At 37.6% G+C, this 13,076-nt stretch overlaps 1 protein-coding gene across 19 annotated transcripts in view; it reads left to right on the top strand.

Moving 5' to 3' along the window:
• The window catches only part of HIVEP2 (HIVEP zinc finger 2), a 186,721-nt gene that overhangs the window by 30,349 nt on the left and 143,296 nt on the right, over positions 1 to 13,076 (top strand). The window contains exon 1 of one of the 19 annotated variants that reach the window (XM_054697884.1): positions 2,928 to 3,141. The exons of the other annotated variants lie outside the window; for them this stretch is intronic. The gene's annotated coding sequence lies outside the window, so the exon portion shown is untranslated. Of the gene's footprint in view, positions 1 to 2,927; positions 3,142 to 13,076 lie in introns of those variants that run through there. 19 annotated transcript variants of the gene reach the window in all.

Genomic DNA, 13,076 nt, shown 5'->3' with positions numbered 1-13,076 from the left:
TGGAGAAGAAGGACAGCAGTAAAGAGTCGGTCCAGTGTCTGCATCTAATGAGAGGACAGAGGTTGGTTTTCTAGTGGACCACAAACTAGAAGGCTGAAGACAACAGAAATTAATTTTCTCACAATCTGGGATGTTAGAAGCCTGAAATCAAAGTGTCCGTGGAGTTGCTTGCTTCTGAGGGTTTTGAGGAAGAATCTGTTCCATGCCGCTCTCCTGCTTCTGGTGCTGGCCCTCTGTGTCCTTGAATGATAGTGGCAGTGCTCCAGTCTACACGTCCATCTGCACATGGCCTACTCCCTGTGGCTCTGTTTGTGTGTAGCTGTCTTCTCACAAGAACGCCAATCACATTGGAGTAGCAGAGCCTCATTTTAACTCATTATATCTGCTATAGTCTATTTCCAAATAAGGTGACATTCGGAGGTGTTGTGGTTAAGTCTTCAATCTATCTTTTTTGGAGGAGACACAATTCAACGCACAGCGAGAGGATGCAAAAAGCCTGCCTCTCTGCAAGGCCTTCAGGGGAGGCAATGACAAGGCGCAGTTTCCATTCTTACACATTATTTTCATACAAGATAATATCATTCCATCCAGTAAGGTACAAATAAAGTATGTAATGACAAATAAAGTAAGGTAAGGTACAAATAAACTATGTAATGACCACGAGCTGAATGAAATGTGTAGGTATAGCAAGAAGGCCAAATGGGAGAGGATAAGATGGGGGAAATGTTCATACATGAAATGGAATTTGGTGGGACCCTGACAGATGGGATTAAGGATACAAAAATTGAGGTAGAAAGGGCATTGCAGGAAGAGAAAACTTGCACAAAGTCTTGATCTAGAAAATCTTACCCACATTAGTAAAGTAAAACTCTCTTACAGGTAATTTGGCTGTAAGAAGTTATGTACTTACTGGGTGCTCTTTATGTAAATATTTTGTGTATTGAGGGGAGGCTTTGGGACATGAACAGGCTTGGATTTTAGCTTCAGTTGATGCTGTCAGTAGTTATTTGCTGAGAATTTACTCTGTGCCAGACATGGTGACAATGGTTGGGATAAATCAGGTTTTGATTAGGCATATCATTCCCTTTTTCCCCCAACACCTTTGCATTCATCACCATTTAAACACACAGGATTATATCTTATGACTGCATTCATTTTCAAAGTCATGTATTTAATTAGAATAACTAATAATAATTGAGTGTCTTACTCAGGGCCTAGCACTGTTCTAAATATTTAAACTCCATCAACTGATTTAATCTTCACCAAAGTCTTATGAAGTAGGTTCTACTGTGCCTCAGAGATGCTAAGATTCCCTTAATTGTAAAATGGCCCTTCATTTGCCCTTCTAAGAAAGAACAATAAAGCTTCCAATTAATTAAAAGATGCCATTGATAGTAAGACACAATCTGATTTCAGGAATATTGAAATATGAAAAAAAAAACACCTGTTTTAGGATTGGTGGACAACTTAAAGTGGTAGCTGTAGTTGGCAGATCAGGAGTAGAGGCATCGAGAAGGTAAATGGTGAGCCCTCTGACTACAGAGGGATGTGCAGTGAAGACCGGATTCTAATCAAGGGGCTCACTCCCAAGTCCAGATCTTAGCTTCACATTCCATTGCCTGCGCATGAACACACGATCTGAGCACATCTTCAGTGCTGTTTATTATATCCTGAGAGCCTGGTAATGGTTGAGGGCTTTGGTCTGGGAAGGTCTGGGGGTTTTCTATGGTGGGCGAGGTATGCACAGCAGTGCCACTGCTGCTGAGGATTTGACTCATCAAGATCTTGAAGAGTCAGCCTTTTGCTTGGCTACTTGAGAGATCCAAAACGTTAACATTGAAGACAGCCCATGATCGTGAGCGCAGAGATGCAGGTGAAGGTGAGGATGGGGCAAGAGTGGGTTACTTCTTTGGTGGAAAATGATGCGTATGAAGCCGATTTGAAGTTTCACTTCCTCCGAGGTCATACTCAGAGCCCTGCCTTTTGTCTTTATCAAGAATCTCTGATTATCATCAGTTGTGCTCTCATTGTTTTGCTTGGTTTCATTTCTTGTGAAGTTGCCTTTCCCTCTGGTCTAAGGTGGCCCTGGAGGTATCTCTGGCTTCTGCAGGAAAGTGTCCCATCCTTAGATAAGTATGGGAAATGGCACTGAGGTTGGCTAAGTAGAAAATAATAAGCGTGAGTGTGTTCTTCCCCCCTTTTAAATATTTTTCCATTATCATAGACACATCTAGGGTTTCACTCTCTCAAACAGGCTTTAAAAAATCAGGTATTGTCGATTTTCAGATACTGTGAAACTATCCAAGTGATAACATGAAGGAAATTTACTTTTTTTTTGTGGTCCAGAAGACGTTCTTAGAGTGAAAGTGGAAGTTCTCATTTGGATTCCAGACCTGAGTTTTTGGGGATGTTGTAATTGTATGAATAAGAACAGAATTGACACATATTTTTTTTGGGGAAAACCTGCAGCTAAGCTATGTAGTTCCGTTCTCTCAGGTCACGCTGAGCACTGATTTGGTCACCCTGCCCAGTGAGGAGGGGCCAGTCTCTTTGTGCTGCTGATGGCAGTGTCCAGGGCCAGTGATGTGTGGTCCAGTGCTCTTCTGATTTCTATCAGCTAAATGCATTTTCAGACACACTTCTAAAATAATTTGACTTTTCTCCCTCTAAAAGTGCAAAACTAGCCTTATTTCCAGTTCAGCAATAAGGAATTATTACAAAATCTTAGCATGCTTTAGACTTATTTCTTTCTCCCTTCTATAGCTAGTTTTATTTTCTGACTGTTCCTATCAGAAATTTTGTCTTTCTATTGGAGAAAAAATCAAAATCAACAAGCAATTATAAACCAGAGACACACTGTGTGTGGGGGGGTTGGGGAGAGGAGGGCTTGGGGTCAAAATAAGGGGGGTGCAACTGTTTGGGGAATATAAAAAAAATCTTAAAAAAATAAAAAAAGAAATTTTGTCTTTCTAGTAATCTTTCTGTTAAAATTAAGCCTTGTTTTTATGGCACACTAACTGAGTTGGCTTGTTAGAGTGTGCTCCAAGGAATAAGACCCCACTGAGTTTGAGGAACCACCTAAAGGCAGATGGATGACTACAAAGCTGTCAAGCCAAGAGGAAGACGACCTTGAGAAGAGAGGTATATGAGCAGAAAGTTTAAGGGATTTCTGTGGAGGAAGATAAGAATTTCTGTTGGATGGACTTGGGAAGAGCAGAGGAAGAGACAAATGTTTGATCACTGTTGTTAGCCTGTGTTTATATAAGTAACAACTGTTGTATGCCTTGGCATCTGGAGTTGTATTTTCAGTGAGACTAACACTTTAGAGCAGTGCTGACCAATTGACCACTGTGATGTTAATGTCCTGCATTTGCTCTGACCGCATGGTGGCCACTAATCATCTGTGGCTCTGAAGCGCTTGAAATGTGACTGGTGCACTTGAGAAACCAAGTTTTTAATTTTATTAATGTTAATTTAAAATTTAAGTCTCAACAGCCACATGTGGCTCTCAGATGGGACAGTTCAGTGAGAACAAATATGTATTGCTCACCCAGCATGACGATTTTGGATGATCATGTTTGATTTTCTTTTCAACATCATTTACCAAAATGCAACAGCTAGAACATCCATGAGAATACTAAAATGTAGTAACTCTTTATTAAGAAATGAGTGGGTCATGAAGCCAGTGACATTCCCTCCATTCACTCTCCTGCATACATGTACATTCACATGCCCAGCACACACTCCCATGCACACACACCTACGCACACACACAGACATACACTCCCAGGCACACACATGTAAACATTCACAATTTTATGGCTTCTGGAAATGGAAAGAGGCAAAAATATGATGGTTTTGAATGATTTGCTATTTTGAAGCCTAGGTAATTAATGATCTTTCTGTGGAGGGTGCAGTGTCAGGTTGGACAAAAAAGTCCCCTGTGGAAGGAAAGAACAAGTCTGTTGGACAGTAAGAGCTTAGGCAAAGGGTCTCGAATGATTCTGTTTACTCATCTATAAACTGGGCCTAGATGTACTCCTCTGACTGCCACAAGATAGTATATATTTGTAAAAGGTTCTTTTCAGCTTTCTCCAAATCAATTTCTCAGGTTTTTTTTCCTCAATTAAGGCTGCATTGGACTACTTCTCTTTCTCTTTGTGTTGACTGGTACCAAGATCCATGATGTACATACACAGATATATATTCTCTTCTCAATCTTGAATGTTCCTTTGCAACCTCCACATCTCTAAATACCGACACTCAAAAATCTCTGCCTCCAACTTGATTTGAAGTCTTTCTTTACGAGTTCCCATGCTCAGCCTTCATTCTGCCTCTCAGTAGCCCTTTGCCTATCATACATGGGACTGTGATTTGCATACCCCCCCTCACTAAATATTGAGGGTGCATATTTTGTAGACCTTTTCATATGTCTATATTTTGCCTTCCTAATTGGAATGGAAACTCCCTGGGCAGAGGCAGCCTTTACACTTTATTTAACTCTTTATACTTCAATTTATCCAGCGCTGTGCAGAGTGGAACTCAGTAGATGTTGCAGATGGAGAGTAAAAGAAAGTTCTTGGTTTTCAGATCTTGGACTGGCATTGCCAATAAGCATTCTTCGGTTCTTTAGATCAGTGCTTTCAAGCTTTATCTTACTCAACAGGTTCCCAGGTAACTTTTAAAATAATCCATGCTCTTAGTTTCTGTAAATATGGTTCAACTGTACTAAGGTGGGACACAGGAAACTTAAATCTTAAGAAAAAAGTCAGTAATTCTGGTGCAGGCAATCTGAGGACTATATTCTGAGAACAGTTTTCTATATTTTATGATAGCATTTCTAAGTATTCTACTTAAAGACATCTTTTCTAGTAGTAGGATATTTTTTTCCAAGCAGTAATAAAAGGTTTTTTGTTTGTTTATTTTTATTTTAGAATGGGGTGGCAGAAGAGGTGGAGAGCTGTGTGCATAAAACATTTATTTAAATAGTCTTCAAATGTATATGCAAAGTTCAGTGAGATAATAGAAAGATCACAGAAGAAAGATGGGATAATTTCATCAAACCATAATGACATAAAGTACTTATGAAGCCTTCACTCAGAACTTGTTTGTCGTTATTTTAGGCTCAGTTTTAGGGGGCTTAGTGATCTGATCTTCTAGAAAAGATTAGGAGCTGTACATGGATGGAAGGAGAGTTGTGCCATTCATAAAGGACAGAGTATTGATTGCAAAAGTAAGAGCTGATAGTCTGAAGGTGAAAAGGGAAATAGACAAGCAATGCAAGCCCAACATAAAATCTTAAAATGGCAGAACAAAATGTAGGCTAATGGGAAGCGGAAGAGTGGAGTGGTAAGTGGATGCAAGCATCTCATTTGCTTCAAAAGGTGTTACTGGGTTACCCTGGCTTACAATGGCTATTTGTTGATCTTCTTGGAATCTGAGTTTCCTAAGGCATAGGTATACCTGTATACTTGTTCCACCTATAGTGTCTTCAGGGCATCATGTACTGCTTGTGTTATAGAAGAGGCTCCTTAAGTATTTTTTTAGTAAACTGATAGAAATAAATAAGTATAAATTAAAAAAATAGATTTGCTAGGTAATCTTGTTTATGATAATGCCCTTGAAAATTTTCTGCCTAAGGAGAGCATCAAATTAAAAAAAAATTAAAATATGTATATAATAAATATATATAAATACACACACAAACATATGTATATATACACACATGTAATCACAAACATTTTTGGTCTATGAAGGCTTACTCTACATGCTTAGTGTGTAATTCATTTCCCAGCTCTCCACTCTTTGATGTTATTATTTTCCCCCCACCTTGTTCATATTAAAATTATCTTAAAATTCATGGAATTTATTTTTCTAAATATAAATGCCCACATATATAGATATATACTAAACTATTTTGTATCACCAACCAAAGTACACTATATCAATACTAAATAAGCACAGCATATTTTAAAGTCTTCAAAAATATTCAGATAGAATGCTGTATATAGACATCTGTATACCAACTTGAAGATGTCTTTCCACAGCTAATGCTGAGTTGTAGTTTACATTGTTAATCTTCCTTTAATAAATCATAATGGTTTTCATGGAGCATGATACATATATTAAAATAGATATTTTAATATGCATAATTATTAAAATGCATATTCTGTGTCAGGAAGATGCATTGACTCCATATAATAGAGAAAGCCAAATTTTGACCTTCAGGATGGTAGAACTGCTCTGCAAGCATTTCTGATTTGTGTTCTTTAAACTTGCCCCTTTAGCATACTTAATATCACTGAAAAAGACCAATTATTGTTGATATTTTGTAAAACAAATTCAATTGTGATTGGTTACCTTGTAGTTTGTCTCAAAACTGTGTTTTTGATTCATTATATAGAGTTTAGAATTCACTTTTTCAGAGGGTTTATCTGATTGAAGGGAGGAAGAGGTGAAACAGAGGTCTTCTTTTACCATAAATGTTGTCTTAGCAAAATATTGAAATAAGGAAAAACATGTCTTTTACAATGACATCCTACCACACAGAACTTCCTCTACTCTAGTGGCACGAAGTTAACAAAATTTAGTCCTTTGTCTCCCATCACTATATTCCCTTGCAGTCTAAACTACTCCCTCAAACTTTACTAGTTCCTGAATCAGCTCCTTTACCTTCCCAATCAAAAATCCCAGCTACCAGTTATTTAATATCTGCTCTGATTTTGGCCATGGGCTGGGCACTGTATAGAAAGAAAGGTGAACTCTACCCTGTCCTTATTCTCAGGGAGTATACATACAATCCAGAATTGGTAGTAAGATATGTATGACTAACTCATACTAGAAGACAGAATATGCGTGGAAGAACCATAAAGCCAATGAGATGAAAGTTCAGAAAAAAGAGTACAGCCAATTGCAGGAACCAGGAAAATTGTTAATGGAAGATATGAGGCTCAAGAATGGTTAGCATGTTCACAAGCAGAGATGTGGTTGGGAGATGCCATTCCAGGTGGAGAGAATGTTGCAGGTGAGAGTAGAATCAACCCATATGACTGCCTGAAAGTTGAATATTGCTAAACTTTTCAAGACTTAGTTCACATGGGCTATGCTATAAATGTTGTCCCATGTAGTTACTTAGTACAGTGGCCAGGAGTGAAAGCCAGAAGGCAAGAGATGTGCAAGGGTGTGATCAGAGGATAAGAAGGATTATGGATTGGGACATATTGTCATATATCTTGAATCAAAGAGTGTGGTTATTTTACCCCTTTCATTGGGTTATTGACTGAGAGGGTTTAAAACTCTTTCAAACTTTGAGATTCTATGATTTCTCTAGAAATGGGAAGAGGAACTAAGGAAAATTTTTGAGCGATGGAGTGACTTGAAATTTCAGAAGATTATATATAAGGTGAAAACAATTGAGAAGTCACTAGACTTCCTTTGTATACAAAGTGGCTCTGTTCCTTTCAGGCCATCCAAATGAAAATGGAGTAAAACATCACGCTGTATTCTGAGGGGTCACAGATAACCACACCAGGTGCAGCCCACCCTCACCTTGATACAGTCTTTGCTGCTTTTGCATCACACAAAGACTTTTCCTCTGCTCTCATTTGCAACATTGTCAATAAGCTTTGCTAGAGTTTCAACTTCTGACTTTCACCATTTATGTCATCTTATTTGTCTATATATCATGTGCTGTCTGCCTGTGCTTTTGAAAATTGACCTTTTTGGGATTGGTCCTGGGTTCATATTCTCACCTGTGAATAGTTTAGTGGGCAGCCTGTTGATCAGAGCTGTATGTTCTGGGTTTTGATTCCATCTTTAGCTCCAGCTCAATGGATCAGGAGCCCAGGAAGGAGGATGGTCACCAGACCATTGCAACTGGATGGGCAAAAGAAGCAGACTCCAAAGGCAAGAGTGAGCATGGAGATGCATCCACTCACTCATCACTTGTTTACTGAGTGTGGGGTTTGGTGCAGTTTCCTACCTGGGCCTGCATTCACTGCTTCAACATTTCCTTCCTTCAAATTCTCTAAAATAGTTTAAGATGTTTTTCACAACAGCTGACTCTTGGGTAATCAGCAGGACCTCTGGTAGTGTTAGAAGGCAACAACCCGGACAGCAGCAGCTGGTTTTATTTTTGGTTTTCATCTGTCAGGTGTTTGTAAGTTGAGAACTTATTCAGACAACATGATTTGGTTTTGTGTCATGAACTTCAGTAGGAATAAAGAATATGGTACAATTAAAAGTATAAAGATGGACAATCCCAATCATCACATACTAGACAGTAAACTTTTTAAAACCTGGGCATGGATTAATGACACCGAGAGTTTAGATATGCATTGGATGGTTCACAGTCTCATGTCTTTAAAGTTTGAGTCTTACTTTGGGGATAGAAATCCGCTGTTGGTGAATTGGCCTGTAAGTATTGTCACTGTCTCCTGGTAACTATTGGTTGATGCATTTGGGAGATTTTGTTTTGGAACTGACTAGATTACCTTAATTCATTTGTTCTTGTCAAGTTTTTAATTCATCCCATAAGCAGTATTAGGTCACAATAAAGAGAAGACACATAGTATTCAGAACCCTTTCTATGATGTATCAATTTGGCTTTTAATTTGCCCTTGTATATGCTGCTGATCTTTTCTTGGTGTCACACATTTGGAATTGCTATAATCATGATAGTATCCTTATTTCCAAAATGACATTTTCATAAATACTTTCCATCTTGCTAATTTTTATGCTCTCATTTTAATGGCTGTATACTTCAGATCTAATTTAATGGTTACAGTTTTCTTAAAAATCTCCTTATTCTGAATATTTAGGTTTTGGTCCTGTGGGATTTTTTTTGTCAAAGGGTATGAATATTTTCATTGTACACAGTCCATAATTTCATATCACTTTACATATTTATCACAATTATGCCAAAGTAAAAATTTTCACCCCTTGGCTGTTTCAGTTTGCGTTTCCTTAAGAATTAATGTGCTTTCTTGATTATATTTGTTTTTCTGAATTGGCATCTCATATATTTAAAAATTTATTTCTTAGTTTTTTTAAAAAATAAGATTCTGTGAGCTCCTTTTGTAATAAATGTTAATGTTGGTACTTACACTTAATGCTAATATTTCTGAATGTTATTTAATTTTTATTTGGCTCATATATGTTTAATGATTTTGACTTCAACTTCTCTGGTTTATCTATGTCTTATGATGAATTCAAATTATTTAAAAGTTAGAGTTATAATGATTAGTTCAGTTCTCTGACTGCCATTTTTCATGTTGTTTTTTGGACTGCTTTGAAGTAGATTAGATTTTTATAGATGTGTATATCCTAGAATGGAATGATAAAGTTAGAGGGAAGTCATCAATTTCTATGTAATAACTAGAGGGTATAATAAATAAAATTTATAGATCAATGTAGGTTTACAGATTGAGAGTTTAAAAAGTGGATAAAACTACATTTAAGAAATTCTGAATACAGTGAGTCTGGCTACAAAATTAGGAAGTGTGGGGCCTCCCTGGTGGCACAGGCAGTTGAACGCAGCACTGTGAAGCTGTCCGCAGCCTCTGCAGCATGGGTTTGATCCCGGTCGGCCTGCGAGAATCCCACATGGTGCAGCAGACCTCTCCTGGCTCTCCCGTTGCTCCCCTCAATAGTGTATTTCTTCAGTCTGCCTGTTCTGTTCCCCGCTCTGTCTCTGGTGAATCCTCTCACCCTCCCGCGCATCTGGCCTGTACCCGGGTTCTTGTATAAATAAACAAATCTTTAAAAAAAATTAGAAAGTGTGCTTTTAACTTCAAGTTTTAATAATAAAATATAGTTATAGCTTGTATTTTTTTAAAGGTCTATTTATTTATTTATTTATTTATTCATTCATTCATTCATTCATTCATTCATTCATTCAAGCACTGGGTACAGTCAGAAGCGCGGGAGGGTGAGAGAATTCACCAGAGCCAGAGCGGGGAGCAGAGCAGGCAGAAGGACCGAAGTACACTGCTGAGGGGAGCAGCGGGTGGCAGGAGAGGTCTGCGCGCCATGTGGGACCCTCACCCCGTGTCCGGGGCTGGAACCGGCGCTGCAAAGGCTGCGGGCAGCTTCGCTGCAACCCAGCGCTCAACCGCTGCACCACCGGGGAAGCCCCTATAGCTTGTATTTTTAAATCACTGTATAGAAATCAATTTTCCACACATTTTTAAGCATTTATGACACTGTTTTCCAGTGTCTTTACTTTAAAATTTACATAGAATTTTAGAAGAAAATTCGGCTTCAAATCATTGGTCATTTGCAAAAGTCATTTTAGCTGCCTATCGCTGATTTATTAAATTATGTCTTGGTGTTGGTTTTCTTCTTTTGAGCCTCAGTACAACATTTGAGTTGAAATGCAATTCAGCATTTCCTTTTTTATTGATTTAATCGCGCTTGTAATAATTTCTGAAAAATCTATGTTATCTGATAGGTATTTAGTTTATTGGTGAATAGTTTAGAAGCATATTTCTCAAGTGTGTTTTAGAGATGGGATTTTAATATATCTTCTATTAAATCATTACAGGGGAGGAAGAATTTTTAAAAAAGCTAATGTAAGATTGTTTTCCTTAGGTAATTTTAGAAGATATATTTTTATAGTGTAACTATTATGAAATAAATGGTCAAGCAAAGTCTTCAAAACAAATAGTTCAGTTGGTTTTAATAAATCATAGGTGAGAAGGAGTTGTACCAGTGTATGTTTTAGACATATCACTTGTGATCATCCCAAGTCAGTAGATATAAGAATAAGCGTTTCCCCATGTTATTTAACTGACAAATAATGATATGGGATGTGAAACTGAAATGATAATAATTAGAAAGACTAATAATGAAGGTGGGAGTAAGTTAGTATTGACAGATGAGAACAAATGATTAATAGACTTTTCTTACAGAATATTACAGCTATGGTTTTACATTCTTCATATTCAGTATTGGTACGGATGGTTATATATGTGGGGCTTTTTATTTTTTTTGAGGGATAAGAAAAGGCATCTTCTGTCTTTGGATTGAGTTGCCTTATTTTCATTCAGAAACGGTAGAAATTAAAATCCATGGTGAGTTACTGTGCAGACTAAGAACATGGATGGGAAATTTATCAGTGGTAATAGTACTTGGAATGAATGAAGAGCCTGTATTTACTGTATTTACTCATAGACTTTACTTTGCCCTTTCTGGTTTGATATCCTGTTTTTCTGCATGCCCAAAAGAGATTTACAGAAAGATATTTAGCATGTTACTAAAGAAAAGTATATGTGATACTCTGACCTTTTTTGCTCAAGCATTGCTTTCAAAATGTTAATTACTAAATTTTCCAGGAAATGACTTTTAAAGAGAAATGCATAAAAGGGATTGAGAAATCCTATTTGGGAATGATTAGTTTAACAGATGGAAAACAGCAGTAGAACATGTGTCTTCCAATTCAACTAATTTTTTCTTTATTTTAAGGTACTTGTTAAATATACTAGTTGAAATTCAGATAGGGCGAATTGAACTTCTGAGTTTAAAACTGACTAGAAGTTCAAGTTTTATATCAATATAAGTTTTGTATTTCTATTCATTTTAAACTGGAGTTAGTTTCTTCTATCCTCATCTCTGGATACCCTGATGTCCTTAGACTTTGTGGTGAGATAGCAAAATGACTGATTATGCTAGGCTGCTTTCAATGAAAGAGATCATCAGAGATTCATTTAAAATAACAAACTGAGATGTGCTTTAGTTTTGGCTATATTTAAAAATTTTGGCAGAATAATTAGCAATAGAGCAAAGGAGTTACATAGATGGGAGTCATGAGTATTGTCTGAGGAAGCACATCTGGAGGTAACACTTTCTTGACAAATAAGTCCAAGAGAATCCCAGCATATGGGTAATTTCACTCTTTTGATTTGTTTGTTTAATTGATCATCAGATATTAGAATTGTTATATGACTAAATGGAAACCACTTGAATCATTGGCTCTGAATATTGAGTCTCTGTGTAAGTGAATTTGAGTCTTGATACCATGTATATGTGAAGTACAGTGTTTTATTTCAGAATTTATTGAATTTACTTTTTAAAAAAGATTTATATATTTATACATACAAGAACTGGGGTACAGCCCAGATGCGTGGGAGGGTGAGAAGATTCGCCAGAGACAGAGTGGGAAACAGAACAGGCGTATTGACCGAAATACACTGCTGAGGGGAGCAGTGGGTGAGACAGGAGAGGTCTTCTGCACCATGTGGGTATCTCTGTGGCCGGCTGGGATTGAACCTGCACTGCAGAGGCTGTGGACAGCCACCTGCACCACCAGGGAGGCCCTGAATTCACATTTAACAAGAAAGCTCCTGAGCCTGTAAATTATTTTTGTTGCTGTTGCTAAGTGGCATGGATAAGTTTAACCTAGTAAATAATACTAAAATTATACATTCATTCAACATCAAGGCAGATTTGTTGAAAATGTTGTCTTTTCTGATCTAAAAATTTTATTTTCACTGTTTTTTTGAACTGCTTCCCATGAATGATTATAGCACTTGTTGAGGGTATAGTTTTTGTGGTTAGTAGCCCAAAGTCATAAATTCTGTGCCTGGGTGGTGGTGTGTTATGCAGTAGTAATTCTGTAAATTATTTACAGTAAAGAGAAAAAGACCTATCTGTTTACTGCTCCCAGTTTTTCAACAACAGAACACTGTTAAAACTCCAAAGGAGCTTCAGTAGTTCAGTAGTTGAGATATTTCACTCCCTCCCCCCTTCTCCTACATCCTGTTTCATCACAAATATTTATCATTTTATTCATTGGTTCTCTACTTGCCTTGTGGGCTGTTGTGGTTGCTGTCACCCAGCCAAGAGGCTGGGGAATGCCTATCCACAAGCAGCATGGGGCGCCTGCCTGGGTGCTCCGAAGTCCTGCTAGTATGTAACTGTCAATGTTGGTGTACCATTGAAATAGACACAGAGAAAGCCTATGGAATAAATCCTGGATCAACAATAACAGGCATCTCGTTGCTAGTCATAGTGAAAATACACATGCTATTTGCAGGAAGGAAAAACCTGAAGTCTATAGCACTTGGTGCTGTCATTTG

The sequence above is a fragment of the Talpa occidentalis genome, unplaced genomic scaffold (assembly GCF_014898055.3).
Source record: "Talpa occidentalis isolate TD23 unplaced genomic scaffold, MPIMG_talOcc4v2.1 talOcc4.2, whole genome shotgun sequence".
NCBI lineage: Eukaryota > Metazoa > Chordata > Mammalia > Eulipotyphla > Talpidae > Talpa > Talpa occidentalis.
Note: the sequence above shows the minus strand (reverse complement) of the source record. Positions and strands in the feature narration are given on the sequence as shown.